Here is a 20,070-nt window from a genome sequence, read left to right as displayed (position 1 = left end):
AGTTTAGAGTTTTGTGGAGAGTAAATGTGGATAATGGAATTTAAGATGGGGGGTGGGGAGAAGAGGAATGGAGAGCAAGTGAAGTTGACAAATTTGCCCATCCCTTACTGTCACTCAGGGCAAAATGAGACGTGGGGTTAACTGCATGTTAGCATTTTTGTTATGTAAATAGAAGCCATGACTACTAGGGCACCCAGGTGTGTATAAGGGGCCAGGGTTCCTGCATACTGCACAGAAGAGAGAATTTCAGCAGGTGTGCCTTGCCACGTCAGATACACCTGCGGAAAGTCCTCTGCATATACAACTATTAAAAGATGCACAAGCCTTGTCCTTTCTGTATTCATTCATCCAAGTCATGGGGGCATCTGAGCAGAACTGACACCATAAGGAACAAGAGGTTACCCTTTTTCTTCCTGCTATGGCCAGGACAAACAAACCAACAAACCCTGAAGCTGCCATTTGGATAAGGAAGGAGGAAAGCTTCCCTGTTCCCTACCTTTGCAAATACAGTGGTACCTCGGGTTAAGAAGAGTTTGAAGAAGAGTTTGGATTTGATATCCCGCTTTATCACTACCCGAAGGAGTCTCAAAGTGGCTAACATTCTCCTTTCCCTTCCTCCCCCACAACAAACACTCTGTGAGGTGAGTGGGGCTGAGAGACTTCAGAGAAGTGTGACTGGCCCAAGGTCACCCAGCAGCTGCATGTGGAGGAGCGGGGAAGCGAACCCGGTTCACCAGATTACGAGTCTACTGCTCTTAACCACTACACCACACTGGCGTATTTAATTCATTCTGGATGTCCATTTTAACCCGAAACTGTTCTTAGCCTGAGGTACCACTTTAGCTAATGGGGCCTCCCGCTGCTGCCATGCCACCACCATGCAATTTCTGTTCTCATCCTGAAGCAAGGTTCTTAACGGAGGTACTATTTCTGGGTTAGCGGAGTCTGTAACCTGAAGCATCTGTAACCCAAGGTACCACTGTACTGCCATTTTTAGGGAAGTGATTATCATGAGGTTCATGGCAGTGAGAGAGAGAGAGAGTGGGGGAACGGAGAGGAAGGAAAGGAGGGAGGGAGGGAGGGGGGCTAAGTTCTATCTCTGCAGCCACTACAGTCCTTTTATTTAGTTTTCTAAAAACTATTTGCACCCACACAATGAACTTCATGATGAAAACACTTCTCCCCCATTCCTGTGACAGATTTGAAGATATGAAAATCTGAAGAAGCAGGGGATTTGGTGGAAGGGAACTACTAATGTAGTTATTTACCTGCTTCTACATTCTAACTTCAACTATTTACATTTAGTAAGCATTTTTAGTAGTTTTATTATGTATTTGTTCCATTTGCCTGGTTATCACCTGGGTTTTTTTGCATGTGTGTGTTTGCACCAATGCTAGAGGGGCTATATATTTCATCTTATAGAGAATATCAATGGACTAAGGTGGGTTTCAGGGTAATCAGTGGATTGGCAGAACTTTCTTCGCCTTCCTTTGAGTCAGAAGCCTACCGAGAATTCAGTTTGGTACAATGCGGATATGTAACAGTAAGCAATCTTTACAGTAGCTGAGGGTGAAAGAGCTTGAACAGGAGGAAGGAGGTAGTCAGGAAGATAAATGAGCAAGAATGGTTTATTAATGAGACAAAGTTCCTGCCAGAATTGGAAAGAGAAGAAGATGAGACAGCAGAAAAAGGACCGGGGTGAAAATTTAAAGAGGAATTCCTCAAGGCTGGAGAAGCCAAGGGGGGAAAGGGGATGTAGAAACAAATAAGAAAGTGACACATTAAACATATTTGTTAAAGTCAAAGAGATGGCCAATATAAATTTTGGTTATCTGGTAAAAATAGATTTAAGTTTGCGTCTCCACATGCATTAAAAAAAGGAGGTGGTAGAGTGGGCTTGACTGCTTTAGACTGCATGGAAAGGAATACAGTATGCTTACTATGCTAGTTTTGTAGTTGGGGTAAGTGTTTTCATGAAGGGGAGCATTCAAAAAGGTGAGTCCCTCCCTGCAGCTTGAAGTGGTACCTTCTACTCTGCCTTCTCCTTCTGTTTCCTGTGATGACCAGGGCTTAGCTAGCTCCAGACCATTTTCTGGACTGAAATCTGGAAGCGCCCCAACAGCTGCTACCTCAGGAAGCAATTCTTATCACCAATATATCAAGGCACGTTTACTCTGCCAATATCGAGTCATGTTCAGTCTCAAGAATTTGTCCATTCATTTGCTCGAGGGAATTGATAATGAGGAACGGTTCTTAGATGCCTGTGGCAACACACACGAGGTTGATCAATGCTGGCCATTCAGGCATAGCCCCACTCTCATTGTGGCATTCCGAAATTGAAAAAGGCTTTTCAGAAGATCCAGTGGAGAATCTGGAGGTTAATTGTTTTCCAGCTAGAATATAGCAAGAGTTTAATTCCAAGCAGTTCATTAAAAACAGAGAAAAGGGAACTGAGCACAGCAAAGCAGCCACCATCTCCCCACTTGCCTTATGAAGCAAGTATAATTGAATGGGTGAATCAAAGTAATGGGATAACACCTTCCTTATTATCAGCGAATGACATCCGGATTTCTCTCTCAGCCGAACAGAGGAGCAGCCTCTATTGACACCAGCAATATATTCAAATGCAACTCTTTTAATTGGGGGGAGGCGGGTGGGAATGTATTTAAAGATGAATGGCTTACAGACTAATCCAAAACCCTGGCCAGGCAGCAATGGGGTGTGACATAGCAGCATAATCTCTGTTTCTCACACGAGGCAAGCAATAGCCTTATCCGAGCTGTGCCAGCCCAGAGCTGGTATAACATTGAGATCAGGATCAGGACTAATGCCCTTAGGTGATGGCAAGGGGGCAGGTCCAGGAACCACTGGGTTATTATTGTTATTTTGGTAAATTTATTTATTTGGTTTTTCAAATTAACATTTTACGCTCATATATTCAACATACATCATAAAAACAAGATTCCTTGAAATCTCCTGGACTTTCATCCTCCCCTTTGTGGGTCTTATTATTAATCATTTCTTCCTGCATCTTTTATGATGATCCAAATTCTTTTACATCTCTATTGTGTTAAACTACAAGTGTTATTACAATCCTACTAATGATTTTAACTGTTTACAAATGATTTTTTTAGATAAATTATCAATTCCCCCCATTCCATATTAAACTTCTGGTCTTCCTGATTCCTGATTCTTCTGGTTATTTTTGCCATTTCGGCATAATCCATCAACTTAATGTGCCATTCATCTCTAGAAAGAAGACTTTATCTTCTTTCCATTTCTGGGCCAGTAACATCCGTGCAGCCGTGGTCGCATACATAAATAATCTTTTCTGCTCCATCTGGAGGATCCATTGGATTCTGGGCCAGCTCAGTTCCTCTCCAGTCCCTGTTTCAGAGCTTTCCCTGGACAACTGCTGGCAGGGAGCATGCTGGAGGACAGGACGGGAAGCTCAGCACCAGTGAAGTGACACTAGTATCTCTGTACTGCCAGAAGCCAGTGGAGCTATTCTAGACTAGATGAAGGAAGTCCTCCAACATCTACTACTGGCAAATCAGAGGGTTGGATTGTGCCCCAAGCTTGTCCAGTGATGAGTGATGGTCCTAGGTTCCAGACTTCAACAGACTTCCTATATCTGCAGTTTAGAGTCAATAGTGTTTCCCTAAGCTTTCTGAGCCTCACCCACCTTTTAAATTTATACTTCTCAAACCTCAGCAGTTCCACAGCATCTGCATTCCACAGCAGAACATACAAAGATCCTTTCGCACAGTCATGTGCAAAGCTGTGTGTAAAACGGTAAAGGGACCCCTGACCATTAGGTCCAGTCGCAGACGACTCTGGGGTTGCGGCACTCATCTCGCTTTATTGACTGAGGGAGCTGGTGTACAGCTTCCGAGTCATGTGGCCAGCATGACTAAGCCACTTATGGCAAACCAGAGCAGTGCATGGAAACGCTGTTTACCTTCCCGCCGGAGCAGTACCTCTACTTGGACTTTGATGTGCTTTCGAACTGCTAGGTTGGCAGGAGCTGGGACCGAACAACGGGAGCTCACCCCGTCGTGGGGATTCGAACCACCGACCTTCTGATCGGCAAGTCCTAGGCTCTGTGGTTTAACCCACAGCGCCAACCGTGTGTATTAGGATGCTAATTCAACAATGCAATCTGAAAGAGGAATAAAACAAGACATCTCTGCCTCCAACGCATAAAACTACAGAAAGAAAAAAAACCAAATGAAAAACAAAGCAGGAATATATCATATCAGATTGGGATGATGGGTCAAGTGTCGGAGCAATAATTAGGGCCGGTTCTACCCTTAGACAGAATGGGAGGCCTCAGGTGGTAGATAGTGGTGGGTGCCAGCAACTCGCCCCACCTGGCTAGTTCTCCTCAGGTCCTTGATTGTTGCTGGCCTTGATGCCTGCCTTGTACCCCCAAATCTAGCCTGCCCTCAGGTGTGGTGGAGAATGTTGCCATGTTTTTATCGCTGGAATGAGTCTCAAGAGCCAGTCAAGTACATAAAATGGAGGTCTGGGAGCGAGTCTCATCTTGTCCTTTGCCACAGGCAACAACATGCCATTGTGGAATCATCCTCCCATAACAAGGATCTTATGACAGATGATGTTTAGTCCATCCATGCCTTTGGCTGGTGATGGGCGAAAGGTTTCTCCTGCCTCAGTATTCTTTGCCTCACATGAAATTTGAATGTCTTCCAGTTGCTCCATGTCCTACAAGCAGAGGAGGATGCCCCCACAGTTTGAGAACCATTGGACTATAACCCTCAACAGAATTCAACATTGAGTAAGGTATGCACACACAAGACTTCAGCATCAGTCAAATCTTAACAATACAAATCTTGTGGTGCTTTTTACCCACAAGTGAAAACACACACATGCATACATTGAGCACATTGAATTAAAATGAATAATTGAGGACATATTGGAACATGATCAGTGAAACCTGAATGAATTGAAAAATAAACAGATTCTCCCCTTATTGAGGTCTGGGGGCTGGGAATCCAAACTTCCTGTCAGTTTCAAAAATGGTCATCTAAATTTTTTATTTTTTTTATTTTTATGAACTGCTTAAGCAATGGCATCATAAAGAACTGGTTCAGGGACATTATTAAATGATAGAACCACAGGCTTTTTAAATACTGTTTATTTTTTTATGGAAAACACCATATTTTTGTGTATGAACATTTTAATCAGCATCCCAGCTGCATGTCCTACAAACGGCCTCATTTCCCTCTTGACCCTCGTTGCACTCAAATCCATCCTTTCTCTCGTCTTTCTTTCCATTTTCTTTTTCTGCTGTGTGGTTTGAAATTCTGACCAGATGGCTGGCAAGTTGGCAGTCTGAATACGGGTAGCTACCATGGGAGTGCTGCTTTCCTTACCCATCTGTCTCTGAATTCTCAGCTTAAACTGAACTTCTGGGCCGGTCCAGCCTTCTTTTTAGACATCCTGCTGGACCTCTGCCTTTCAAAACAGGTAGAAACCAGGAATGATATGTAATAACACAGCAACAAATTTTAAAGCTCTGAAGGATGGCACCCATGGTTTTCTTGGGCTATTGATCCCAAGAAAGACATTTTTATTAAGATGTGGCAATATATTCCCAAGCTAGGGAAATGTTTTCTGAACCTCAACATAGCCTGCTCAGTTCAGATGCACACCTTCTTTAGCAGTTGTGTGTCGAGGTCCCCAAGCCACCCCAAATAACTCACACATCACACAGAACTTTTGTTTAAGGTTTTGGGCATAATTTTTGGCCACAACTTTATTAAAATACAAAAATGTGAGTGGTTGCTTAGGCATTGGTTGCGACTATCTGCCCCCCAGTGGGGGACAGACTGACATGTCGCTAGCCTGCGAAAGTCAGAAAAGGGGAATACATTTGGGGGTAGCGACGGAGCAGGGAACCTGCCCTCAGCCCTCCCCAAATGCAACCAGGGACTCTTGCGTGGCCCTAGCTCCTTGACAGGGTTCAGACAAAAGCAATGGTGAGCCCCTGTATTCCTTTAACAGAATCCCTTGCAGCAGCAGCATTAGAGGGGCAGGCACAGCCAATCCATGCCCCTCCACCAACCAAACCATAAACCAATGCCTAACCGCAAACTTACAAGTTGTGACGATTTGCTACGCAGTAGACAAAAAACCAAATGGCACCAGCCAATCAGCCAGATGGACAAAATTCCTACCGGGCCCCTGCCCCAAGAGCAGACAACCCCATGACAGGCATAGCAAGGTCAATGCGAACAACCCTAAATATAGGGAGGGGGGACGGGCAATCCGATGCACGGGCGAAAAGAGGAAGCTCTACGCTTCATGCAAGGAGTTTTAGCATTTCTGGCTGTCAATCACAGAATGGCAACATTAACTTCTTCCCAACAACAAGGGAAGTCCAATCACAACAGTGACCAATGATCAATTAGCCCGCCCCACAACTTTGGAGTGTCTTGTCAACCCCCACCGCAACACGTGCTCTCCATGAAGGAGAACATGCTTTTTCCTCCTCCTGTTGGCTTCCCTCCTATCTCACTTAAGCTACTGAAGCTTCACAAGCTGCAGTGGCCGTTGGCTATTTTTATCCTTCCTTCAGCAAGACTGAACCTTTATAGGATGTGCCATTTGGCCAGACTTTTGATACACAGCATAATTGCTCCACAGTCTGCATTCACACACACACACACACACACACACACACACACACGAAAATTGACTCTTCAGCTGCTCTCTGCCTGCCTGATTTTATTTTTCTCGTCACCACTATTTAAAGACTGTCCATCTGATATCCATATTGGTGGTATGGAAGATGCAGTGCAAGGCAATGGGGTTCCTATCTGTCTGTGATCTCAGTGCCATGAAGAATCTTAAACCTCTCCTCCTCGTATAGATATCAGGTGTGGGGTGAATTCATATTTGTATTGTTCTGCATTCCAGTTAAGAGAGCTGCTATATATCAGCAAGAAGGGATGCAGGTGGCGCTGTGGGTAAAACCTCAGTGCCTAGGGCTTGCCGATCGCATGGTCGGCGGTTCGAATCCCCGCGGCGGGGTGAGCTCCCGTCTTTCAGTCCCAGCTCCTGCCCACCTAGCAGTTCGAAAGCACCCCTAAGTGCAAGTAGATATGTAGGTACTGCTTTATAGCGGGAAGGTAAACGGCGTTTCCGTGTGCTGCGCTGGTGCCGGCTCACCAGAGCAGCTTCGTCACGCTGGCCACGTGACCCGGAAGTGTCTCCGGACAGCGATGGCCCCCGGCCTCTTAAGTGAGATGGGCGCACAACCCTAGAGTCGGACACGACTGGCCTGTACGGGCAGGGGTACCTTTACCTTTTTATACATCAGCAAGGGAGAGATAACCCAACATTGGGTAGATATAGAAACTATAAACCAGTAAACTTTCCCCCTATGGGTCTTACTATTTAAAACCCTTAACTAAAATATAATAAATTCTGTATGAAATCCATTTATAAATAGCACTTCTCAAATTTGGGAAAACTGGAAATCCAAATTAGCACTTATTATTTCCCCGTTAATTTCAATAGTATATCAGTGCTTCTCAATTTCTTTTCAAAATGGAGACAAGTGATTTGAACGGATGGAATCCAATGGCCTATATACATTACAGTGGTACCTCGGGTTAAGTTCTTAATTCATTCTGGAGGTCTGTTCTTAACCTGAAACTGTTCTTAAGCTGAAGCACCACTTTAGCTAATGGGGCCTCCTGCTGCCACTGCACCACCGGAGCACAATTTCTGTTCTCATCCGGAAACAAAGTTCTTAACCCAAGGTAATATTTCTGGATTAGGGGAGTCTGTAACCTGAAGTGTATGTAACCTGAAGCGTATGTAACCCGAGGTACCACTGTATGTGATTTTTATAATGTGTGTGTATGTGTGTGTAATATCTGTTTTATACACACACACACACTATCTATCTATCATCTATCTATCTATCATCTATCTATCTATCTATCATCTGTCATAATATATCTATTAGTCAAATGAAATTAGCAATGAAAGACACCCAACACAATCTGGCTCATTTTTAATCAAATGCATAGCTTTATTGTACAAGAACATGTGATGGCACAAGCACTTAGATCATTAACACAATATGAAAATTTATTAAACACAACGAAAGAGGAGAAAAACACTTCAGTTTCCGAAATATAATCTATATTGGTTGAAGTCACCTTTGGAACTCCTCAAAATCTCATGAGAACAGGATTTAGGTATAGCAATCCAAATTAAAGATTGGGAGACTGGATTTGGGAAAGGCATCCTTTAAAATTTGTCTATAGTTTTGCAAGAGAGAATGGGAAATGCTAAATAAGTCAGTCTGTGTATAAATGTGAAGCTTCTCCCCCATCCTTAGCAGCAAATGAAACAAGGGAGATTAGGCTTCATTTGATGTCCCACCCCTCCGTGCTATGGAATTATCAACACCATGCCACACCCGCAACTGCCCCATTTTAAGCAGGACATCCTGGAATCACAGAAGCACTCTGACATTCTGCTTGTGGGGATGAAAATGTCGGAGGGTATATCGTGTCCATTTTTGCTAGCTCCTGCTTATCATGTTGCTGTTGTTGTTTAGTCGTTTAGTTGTGTCCGACTCTTCATGACCCCACAGACCAGAGCACGCCAGGCACTCCTGTCTTCCACCGCCTCCCGCAGTTTGGTCAGACTCATGCTGGTAGCTTGGAGAACACTGTCCAACCATCTCGTCCTCTGTCGTCCCCTTCTCCTTGTGCCCTCCATCTTTCCCAACATCAGGGTCTTTTCCAGGGAGTCTTCTCTTCTCATGAGGTGGCCAAAGTATTGGAGCCTCAGCTTCAGGATCTGTCCTTCCAGGGAGCACTCAGGGCTGATTTCCTTCAGAATGGAGAGGTTTGATCTTCTTGCAGTCCATGGGACTCTCAAGAGTCTCCTCCAGCACCATAATTCAAAAGCATCAATTCTTTGGCGATCAGACTTCTTTATGGTCCAGCTCTCACTTCCATACATCACTACTGGGAAAACCATAGCTTTAACTATACGGACCTTTGTCAGCAAGGTGATGTCTCTGCTTTTTAAGATGCTGTCTAGGTTTGTCCCTGCTTATCATAATGGGTAGTGAATTGCAAATGCTCCATTTGAATCTTGCTTCGCTCTGTTGTTTTAGATCTTTTTTGTGGTCTCCTCTTGCCAAAGTGTGACAATTCCTTCAAATCCTTCCAGGTTTGTTTTGCCTTTCAGAGCTTCCTATCCTTTCTCTGGCTATACCTAGGAACTTCTGAGTGCTGACATTGTTCCAGCACCAAAATAAATAAAATGCTAACACACAGACACCACAGACACACTCCCTCCCATCTTGCTCATCTCCTTGATCAAGCACATTGCGGAGAACAGATGTGGTATGGAGGGTTTGACAAAATTTGAAGTGAGTTGCCTGCCCCTAGAAAAAGTGTGGAAGAATCAGTGAAAGGTAACAGAACCTGACAGGAAGTCTGCTGCCCTGAACCACGGAGGTTCATAAAAGTTATGGGGTAGCAAAACCTAGCAATGTCCAAATAGTTATTCCAAAAATGATTATGTCAGGCCTTAGATAGGAAAAGAAGCAAAAAGGAACAGAAACATGTGGTTTTCTTTATTTTATGGTGTTTGATACTGTTGTACATGAAAGACCACCTGTGCAACGGATGATGATGATGATGATTCCACCCAATACCCACTGATCTCAGGTTGGTTCACAACACATTACAGGAAACAGATGTACACATGACTGCAAACCTACATGAACTTAAATGTATCAGTAAGATCCATCAGAATGAAATGCTCAGATGTGTGTAATGTGCTTGGATCTACATACCTTTCAAGTGTCCCGATTTTCCAGGTATAGTCCCAGACTTACAAAAAGCAAACAAACCAAAAACCCATTCCAGCTTCTGATTGGATCCCAGAATGTCCTTATCTTCTCTGCCAGTGCTGCTGCCGACGAACTTCAGGGGGACGATGGACCTGCGCTCGTCCTGAGCAACCACGGTGGCAGCAGTGGCAGCTGTGAGAGAGCATCCGTCGCCTCTCCATGGCCTCCTCACGCCTGCCACTGCCAGCCTTCTCCTGTGGGCATCTTGTAGCAGCTGCTGGAGAGTGGGCAAGGAAGAGGAGAGAAAGCCGTCGCCACGGAGGTCCAACCCCACATAACACATGTGGCTTTGAGGTGCAGGCAGAGGACAGAGCTGCCCTGGGCACAGCAGCAGAGGAATAATAATAATAATAATAATAATAATAATAATAATAATAATAATAATAATTTATTTATACCCTACCCATCTGGCTGGGTTTCCCCAGCCGCTCTGGGCGGCTTCCAGCCGAATATTAAAAACAACACAGTGTCAGACATTAAAAATTTCCCTAAATAGGGCTGCCTTCAGATGTCTTCTAAAAGTCTGGTAGTTGTTGTTCTCTTTGACATCTGGTGGGAGGGCGTTCCACAGGAAGGGTGCCACTACCAAGAAGGCCCTCTGCCTGGTTCCCTGTAACTTGGCTTCTCGCAGTCAGGGAACCACCAGAAGGCCCTCAGCGCTGGACCTCAGTGTCCGGGCTGAAGTATGGGGGTGGAGACACTCCTTCAGGTGTACTGGACCGAGGCCGTTTAGGGCTTTAAAGGTCAGACCAACGCTTTGAATTTTGCTCGGAAACGTACTGGGAGCCAATGAAGATCTTTCAGAACCGGCGTTATATGGTCTTGGCAGCCATAGGGGCGGGGCGCACCATGGAGCCTCCAGAGTCTGCCTGCCTGCTCCCACTCAGCCACCCTACAGCTGGGGGGGAGGCAGCGGGTGGACTGTTTGGACAGTGCAGAGCCTGTACACGCCCAAGCCACTGCGCCTCTCCCAGGCTCGGGAGCGCTGCAGGCCCCACAGTGAGTGCGGCCTGGCATTTTGTCACCCCCCTCAGTGGTGACACCCAGGGTAGCCCTCACCCACCACACACCCCTTCCTCCACCCCTGCCTGGGCAGGAAGAAAGATGGAGTGGAGCAGAGTGCAAGGAATCTTGATTTGTATGTGTGTGCTTTGTGCATCCTTGTCTAATATTGCCCCTTTCTAAATTTTATTTATTTATTTATTTGTAAATCTACCCATCCAAGAATAAAATAAAACAAAATCAGGATTAAGGGTTTTTTTCCAGGATGGTGGGGGCCCTTTGTGCAGTGTCCCAGTGATGAAGTGGTGACGGCACTTGCCCTGCTTCAGAAAGGAAATGCTCTGCCGAGGTGGGGGCAAAAATGGGGTGGGGGTTAAGGAGGGTCAGTTGGGAGGAGAGCGAGAAATGTCCCATTTTCATCTGCGGAATGTTGTAGGGTACTGATCTAATACATAAATCAAAGCTGCTGATTTCAGTGGTGCTTTTGCATGCATGCTTTTCTCTGAATTGAACATAAAAACCCACAATAAGCTGCACTGAGTTGTACCAGCATAACCTCATTTAATTAAAACAGTAACCTCATTTTTTCAAAAAAAGGAAAAAAATGCCGTAACATCACATCACTATCATATGATTTTATTTAGATGTGTGTATAATTAGTTGGAAAAGTCATTCTCAGATCAAAGAACCCTGTGTAAGTGTTCAAGAAGGAGAAAGTTCACACGTACTATTTTTTCCCCAAATATCGGAGTTGGTTGCCATAGAAATCACAGCCGTGTGATATTGATTCACAGCTGCTTGAGTCTCTTAGGTTGAAAGGTTTTTGTTTTTTTTACCCGACTATAATAAAAATACACAGACTATAAGCGTCCTGCTTGAGGCATAAGCAGCAGCTTGATAAAGAAAACGGGCCTGCTGTTTGTGCGGTATATTTTAGTTTTAGGGTGCATTTTTAAGGGAAGTGAGCAACAAGACAGCTTGCTTTCTTATAGATGTTCAACTTAAATTACCAAATAAAACCATTATGCAAAGAAGATCTCAAGAAGCTGCAGTAAAAAAATGTATTTGCTCCTTGAGAGCTGCTTGTGTTTCGAATGGGCTTAAGCAAATATTATTAGATGTTCAGATACGTCCAATAATCTGGATTTAGCTGCACAGGGGAGATTCTGGTCTGGAACCTGATTAGATGTGGAAATGAAGAGGGGTCTTTTTTTCCTAACTACTATGCACTATGAACTGTACTTGGTGAGAGTCTGTAAAAGTTCTTGTAAAGATTTGGGTTCGTACAGATGCTGTAAAAATTATTGCTGAAATGCTTGCAAAGTTATGGTTCTGTAATGAAAAGACACAGAATAGTGAACAAGCTTCCCTAGGAGACAGCTGGATAATGCTACTGATCCAGACCCTCCAAGTGTCCCTATTTTCCAGGGACATACCTGATTTACAGATGTCATCCTGGTTTCTGATTTGATCCCAGAATGTCCCGCTTTTCCTTAGGACATCCCTATTTTTATCAGAGAAATGTTGGAGAGTATGGCATTATCTGGGATGTGGGTGGTGCTGTGGGTTAAACCACACAGCCTAGGACTTGCCGATCAGAAGCTTGGTGGTTTGAATCCCTGTGACGGGGTGAGCTCCTGTTGCTCTGTCCCTGCTCCTGCCAACCTAGCAGTTCAAAAGCACATCAAAGTGCAAGTAGATAAATAGGTACTGCTCCAGTGGGAAGGTAAACGGCGTTTCCGTGCTCTGCTCTGGTTCGCCAGAAGTGGCTTAGTCATGACCTGGAAGCTGTACCCTGGCTCCCTCGGCCAATAAAGCAAGATGAGTGTTGCAATCCCAGAGTCGGCCACGAGTAGACCTAAGTGTCAGGGGTCCCTTTACCTTTACGTATGGCATTATCCAACCCCCCCAAGCCGTTTGAAGACAATCCTGTATAGGGAAGGGTTTTTTTTAATGTTAAATGTTTTATTATGTTGGAAGCTGCCCAGAGTGGCTGGGGCAACCCAGTAAGATGTGTGGGGTATAAATAGTAAAGTTATCATTATGGAATGGGACATCCCTGTTTCTCATCGGAGAAATGTTGGAGGGTTTGCTGATCTTTCCCTGACTAGTGGTCTACTGGGTGCATGTTGACTGTGTTCTAAGTTCACAGGGATTGCAGTGAAACCTAACAGGCCTGATTAGTGCTTTTTGGTAATTGAGTGCCGCAGCTAAGTCTACTGCAACGATTGTGCAGACATCCAGGAAGCCAATGTGGCTGTAACTCAGCTGCAGGACTCATGCTTTACATGCCTGCAAAAAGTCCCAGGTTCGGTCCCTGGCAAACTCATTGTTTGAAATCCTGGAGAGTCACTATCTGATGCCGCAGATGATACTAAGCGAGATGGTCCAATGTTCTAACTTGGTGTGAGCAGTGTTACAGTAGCGAAGTTGTTGCAGTAAGTCATTGAGTGACTTGGGACAAGCCCTGAACAGATGCAGGTGCCTCTGGTTCTGGAGCAGGTCAAATAAATGTGCCCCCACCTCCCTCATTCTCTTAGATTCGAGTAGATGGCTAGGGCAGCTGGGAAGGGTCCTCATGCAAACGAGCCTTCGCTCGTTTTGTAGCCACTGCTTCATGGGAGATGAATTGAAGAAAAAGAAATATAGATTGGCCCTGCCCCGTAGCTTGGCCAATCATGGCTAGGAGCAAAGTGAAGTCATAGATCTTTTTTAAAAAGTGTAGACTCGCACACGAGAGAGAGAGGCTGAAAGGCCCAGCAGGCTGGCAGTTTATACTTGCCTTGGGTGTAGGGCCAAGCGCCGCTATTGGTCTCTTGCTCCCGTGCCCAGAGGAACACCCTCCAATTCCTGCCGCCATTGGTCAGTTTTGGCGGTAGGAGGAGGATCCAGCCTGCAATAGGCTGGTTCACAGAGGAAGGGGCAGGGGCAAACGGACTTCTCAGAAGTACATAAAGGCAAGAAGCAAGGAGGGGTGGTAACTCTGGCTTGCAATGGCACCCACAGAAGTGGCAGAACTGCACTCCGGCTGGAAAAAAAAGGCCTTGATACGAGGTGATTTCAAAGGTTACCGTTTGAAAACCTCTGCCCTAGAGGTTTGAAAGGCCAATGCTGTCTACAATACCGATACAGGTTGCTGTGATATATTGCAGGGCACATGACCTGGAGACCAGTATTGCCTAGCATTTATTTCTACCTGCAGAAACCTTCACTGCCATCCAGCTACCCTCACACAGACTGAGGAACATGGGAAAACAAACCCCAATCCCTATATGATTAGCCAAATGTGAAAGATATAAAATGACATTATTTAATACTGAAATGATGTTGTGCAACCATGAAGAGCTAATTCACACAGTCCAAAAGCATATGGTTGGGAGGCAGAGAGAGATGCAGACATACACAGGAAACCCTGACTGCACATGTGGTCAGGTAGAAGAAGGATGTGCGCACATAAGTGGCACGTGTGTGTCACTTCTCCACGTGAACCTAATCTGGCTACCTCACTCCCTTTCTGCTGAATCCTAAACTGGCTCGCATCAACCTGATTTACTTCAGGATCCAGGATTCCTTGGGAGCCAACACACAGCCCTATGTGTATGTTGTAACCTGCCTTAGAATCTGTGACAATGAAACTACGCACTGTTTCATTTGTTGTTGTTGTTGTTGCATTTTATTGCAAACCTCTTCGGGACTATATATATATATAGTGATACACGTCTAGTAAACGGCCTCGGTCCAGTATACCTGAAGGAGTGTCTCCACCCCCATCGTTCTGCCCAGACACTGAGGTCCAGCACCGAGGGCCTTCTGGCACTTCCCTCCCTGCGAGAAGCCAAGTTACAGGGAACCAGGCAGAGGGCCTTCTCAGTAGTGGCACCCACCCTGTGGAACGCCCTCCCATCAGATGTCAAAGAAATAAACAACTACCTGACATTTAGAAGACTTCTGAAAGCAGCCCAGTTCAGGGAAGTTTTTAATGTGTGACATTTTAATGTATTTTTAATCTTTGTTGGAAGCTGCCCAGAGTGGCTTCTGAAACTCGGCCAGATGGGTGGAGTACAAATAATAAATTATTATTATTATTATTATTATTATTATTATTATTATTATTATTATTGAATCATAGAATCGTAGAGTTGGAAGGGACGACCAAGGAACATCTAGTTGAATCCCCTGTGATGCAGGAATCTCAGCTAAAGCATCCATAACAGTAAATCGAAGGAACCTACATATTCTGTATTGCCCTTTGCCATGGCCAGTGAATTGGGGGGGTCCCTTTCCCCAGAGCACCTCAGATGTCACTATAGCGCCGCCAAACATGAGGAAGTCTTGTGTTACCGACAGATAACCTGCACAGAGAGCTCCCTAATAACTTGTCCAAGATTGAGACATAAGTGTCACTTCCTTCCTTACACCTACACTGCCAGTCTCCTTTTCCCTTTTCATGTTTCTCATACTCTTTCCACCATGCCCATACTTTCTGTGGCCCTTTTTTTTTTTTTTACCCCCTTCCCTATTCACTCAAGTGCAGTTAATCTATAGGCAGCGGCACAAAGATGCACACAAGAGCTTGCTGGCATGTGGAATATGGCTGGGATGCCAAAGAATATTTCACACACTTAACACTGCACAGACGTACAATGAATCCGCAGAGCATAGCGAGAGCATTTCTTATCTCAATGCAGCGTCTGCTTGTTCCAGTTTGAATTCCGGCAGCAAAACCAATTCCCTATTGAATCGGTACCTCATGATATACCAACCCAGAGAGGACCGGCTAGGCCGAGAGCTCAGTTCATTTGGCAAGGAAGCAGTGTCTCCCTGACAAAAGCCAATTGTTAGCAGAGATGTTGGTGGAATAATTTCCTCATTCTTGTTCAGTTCACCTCTACAAAAAAAAAAAAGCTAGAACTGGGGGAAATGCAAAGTCTTCCATCTCCTCCTGTGCTTTTATTCTAAGACTATTTCAATTCCAACTTCTTTCCATATCATTTCGAGTCTTTCCCAGTTCTGCCTGTGATTTTAGATATTCAGAGTTTATAAAGGATAGCTGGAGAACTGCCTCGAGCAATCATCGTATATTATGAAGTTCCCCTATTTTTAAAGCAATCAATAATGTTCTGTAATCAAAACAAAAGTTTGATTGATCTGCCTGGAACAAATAAGGTAGCTCACGCTAGCAGAACTGATATACTACCAAGTTCATTTTGTTCATAGTAAATTTATACCCTGCCAACCAGGGCAGAAATGCCTCTGGAAGCTGCTTTCAAATATTTAAAAGAAGAACAAACAACAATTTCAATATTCCTCTGGTTAGAGTTTTCCATGATATGCAGGTAACACAAACATTGGCTGCATCTTAACTGCCTAGTCCTTTCTCTTTGTTTTCACACAACTGGGAAACATGTACGGTCAAGGGAAACCTCTTTGAAAATTACCTGAAATCATAGAATAATAGAGTTGGAAGGAACCCATGGGCCATCTAGCAATGCAGGCATTCTGCTCACAGCCATCCCTGGGTGGGCTCGAACAACCAACCTTCTGGTTAACAACCAGACACACATTGTGCCACAGGAATGGGGGTGGGAAACTACAATTCCCATCATTCCTAACCATTGACCATGCTAGCTTAGGGATGATAGGATCTGGAGTCCAATGACATCTGGAGTTGCACCGCTTGCCATATCCCTTTATGTGTCAGTAGAAAGGACCACTTTGCAAATGTGCCTGTGTGAATTTGTGGCAGAGAGCAACAGTCACACCCCAAAGTGATATTTAGCATATTGATAAGGAAACTGCCCCAAGTACATGATCCACTGTGCGTTCCCTGTGCCCATGTGTAGAAAAGCATCCTTTAATGTAGGAGAGAGAGAGAATTGAAAGACTGGTGAGATCCCCAAAGTTATAAAAAGCCTTTTAACCTTTATGTACATGCATAATTATTTTTGGAAAAAATCCTAAGCATAGCAGCCCATGTGCACAGCATTGCAGGAATTGCTTATCAAAGATTTCCCTTTTTCTGAAATGCGAAAATAACTTAGTGCTGTTCTGAGCTGAACATCATGCTTTCGGGTTGTGTGCTTTCCTTAATATATTTCCCCCCCCAGTTCAAAATCTGTTTTATTCTCCTTTTTTTAAATTGTTTCAGAGAGCAGAGGGCTGATAAACATAGAAATTGCATTAGAAAACAAAAGTGAATTTCAGCATCATCAACTGCAAATCCTCTGCAATTTCTCAAGGCGGGTGAATTTTATACAATATTTCCCCCCTGAAGTCATGCATATTTTATGAAGCTGAGACACACGCTGATTTCAGTTAAGTCTTTGGGCTACAGGAGTAGAAAAGAAACAGGATGTAATGTAGCATATCATAATATATGAAGTAATCATTTAAATGTAGCTTGCCGTAAATCAATACACCTCTGTTGTGCTGAAACAGCTGAGGAAGAGATATTCAATAGGCAGTGCTAGGCATTCACTTGGAAGCCTTTGTTAAGGGGTAGGTGTTTTTGCCTCTGTATTCCTCCCCCCCCCAGTTGCTATTTGGCACCATCTCTCTCCCCCCTACCCCAGTAAGCTTTCCTTCTTAGAATGATCCCAGCCAATTAGGGATCCTGTAGCATGTGTAGAGGAATTACTTAAGGCTGAGATGGAATGATGGTGATGCTTGATGGACTGAACGTATGTGTAATCCTAACCCGAGTCAGAGGACGTTGCTTCTTTTCCAAGCCAGTGGAGAAAAGTTGTATTTGAAACTGGTATGGTGGGATGAGGGATTGTACTGGAGATCACAGTGTAGAAGAAGCCCATTGCTATTCACTGGCTCTTTGTGGCTTCTTTTACTCTAGACATATACTCCTCTCTCTCTCTCTCTCTCTCTCTCTCTCTCTCTCTCTCTCTCTCTCACACACACACACACACACACACCACTTTCCCAGTGTGGCCCCCGAAAAATGCCACTGGCTGTTGCCAGTAGGATATTTTCACATCTATTGAAAATGTTGAAAAATCCTGCTCCCCTGTTTTAGTACAGTCCCAATGTTCATTTGTTTGGGGACAACGTGAAACCCATTTTTGTCAAATGTGCCTGAAGTACGTAGCTGGTTTATCACGGGGTGGAAGAACCACCAGGAGCACACTAGACAGAAACAGCTGTGGCTACCTCTTCTCTTGTTTTGTTGGACCATTTAAAAGCAAATGCCTTTAGGTAAAGGTTGTAGCCAGCAATCCTAAGCTTGAAACGGCACTAAGTTTCCCCGAAGAATTGACTGGCAATAGCGTTAACCATCTGTTGGGCAGGTAGATGGGCCCATAACCTATTGCCAGATTTATTTTGGAGTCAGATTTCACCCACCCAATGAGAGAAGGACTGATGGAATATGCCCAGCACTCAGCAAGGCACCCAGGCTCTGTATTTATCTCTTTGCCTGTCCTTTCTCGTTGACATGGCTGATGAAAATGGACTGAGAAGATCAGCATGGCTTGCATAGCAAATGGGCTCTTGCAGCAGATCAGAGTCATGAACTTTTGACTAGAGCTGAGCAGAAAAGGGTTTTATTTCCCCTTGAGAAAATTGATATTTTTATTTTTCTCACTCTTCTAGAAAGGAAGGCCACTTTGCAAAACTTTCTCCAAATATTATCCACCATTTGTGTGTGTTGGTGGCGGGGAGAGAGCAGCTGCTCCCCCCCTGCCCAATGGTCCAGGACAGGGCTTCCTAAACTGTGGTCCACAAGCTTCGTTCAGGTGGTCTGCAACGTGTCTGCGAAGAATGTTTACAATTGGAATTCAAATTTTAATACAGTAAAAGAAATCAAAAAAGCAATGGAAGTACACATAGGAAACATACAAAATCTAGCACAGCTCACGGCAATTGCTTCCGCAGGCAGAAGAATGGTTAAGGGGTCTGCTAAGACTTTCAGCAGTTTTCACGTGGTCCTTGGACTGGGGGGCATTTGGGAACCATGAGCTTTAGGGCTTAGGGCTTTGTGGAGGATGAAAAATGGCAACCAGGCTGCCAAGACGGTTGACGATGCTGCCATTTCCAACCACCAGCACTGAATTCTTAGGGGGGGGGAGAGAAAGACTCCCACCCGTGAGCAACTGTTGCAGAAGGAAAGAGCTGTAGCTCAGTGGCAGCACATGGGCTTTGCATCCAGAAGGTCCCAGTTTCAGTCCCCAGCTTGTCCAGCCTGCTGCCCCAAACCCTGGAGAGCGACTGCCAATCAGTGTGGACAATACTGAGCAAGATGGTCTGATGTTCTGACTCAGTAGGCGGTTTCGTATATCCCTGGTTTAATCCCAGGAGAAATTTGGTGAAACATGTCCCCTGCCTCCCATTTCTTTGCCTGCAAATATGGAGGGGAGGGGAGAGAGAGAATTTTGGGACATTATTTGTGGCACAGCTCTGTAGTTTTAAATGTAGAGATTGCAGTGCATGGGATGCTTTCTCAAGGCATGGATTGGCAACTGATAGACAACCCCCTTAACCTGGCCTCACCTTTTAGTGAAAGTTCACTGAAGGGCTTTGGCACAGGATGGAGGAGTATCAATTCTTCATGGGCCCAGTGAATTCTTCACTGCAGGGAAGCTGCTGCCCCATTTCACTGAGCACCAGGAGCAGGTGGGTTGCTGTTGCTTGCAGGTAGGGAGGAAGAGCCGAGAGTGGGGGGAGGCTGGCATGGTGAATATGCACTGGTGGAGCCAATCTGCCATTCCTGCTGGTGTGTTGGCACCATGCTGACCTCTCCATTGCCTCCCCGCATCCCCTCTCCCGCCCAAGATGCAACAGCGACCCACCTGCTGGCAAGCTTGTGTAGCGGCTCTGCCCCACCTTCAGCCAGTGATGTAGCATGGTGGAAGGCACAGGGGAGGTTCCCCCGAATGCACAATTGTTAGAGGGTGCAAAATTTCAACACCTGATGCTGCCTCAGTACAGCTGCACACTTCTGTCGCTGGGCTCCATTGAAAATGCTTTCTGCAGGCAAACCAGGAAGGGACCTCTCCAAATAACGGAACAACCCTTCTTTTCTTATCTCTGTGGCTGCGTTCTCCCGTGTGATGTGGACGCCGTTAGGCAGTTGAATGTGCATGCGTACTCTGTCCCCAGGCACCGGCAACCCACGCTATGCCACTGGCTTCAGCTGAGCACTTTCTTCC

General features: G+C 45.1%; 1 long non-coding RNA gene across 4 annotated transcripts in view; it reads right to left on the bottom strand.

Annotated features, from left to right (window-relative positions):
- LOC309528285 overlaps positions 1-20,070 on the bottom strand; it is a 182,143-nt gene that overhangs the window by 83,952 nt on the left and 78,121 nt on the right. Inside the window, exon 3 of one of the 4 annotated variants that reach the window (XR_014217599.1) lies at positions 3,998-4,725. The exons of the other annotated variants lie outside the window; for them this stretch is intronic. This is a non-coding gene — a long non-coding RNA (uncharacterized lncRNA). Of the gene's footprint in view, positions 1-3,997; positions 4,726-20,070 lie in introns of those variants that run through there. 4 annotated transcript variants of the gene reach the window in all.

Source organism: Podarcis vaucheri (assembly GCF_965113315.1).
Source record: "Podarcis vaucheri genome assembly, chromosome: 3".
Taxonomy (NCBI): Eukaryota; Metazoa; Chordata; class Lepidosauria; order Squamata; family Lacertidae; genus Podarcis; species Podarcis vaucheri.
This window is presented reverse-complemented; position numbering and strand designations above follow the sequence as displayed.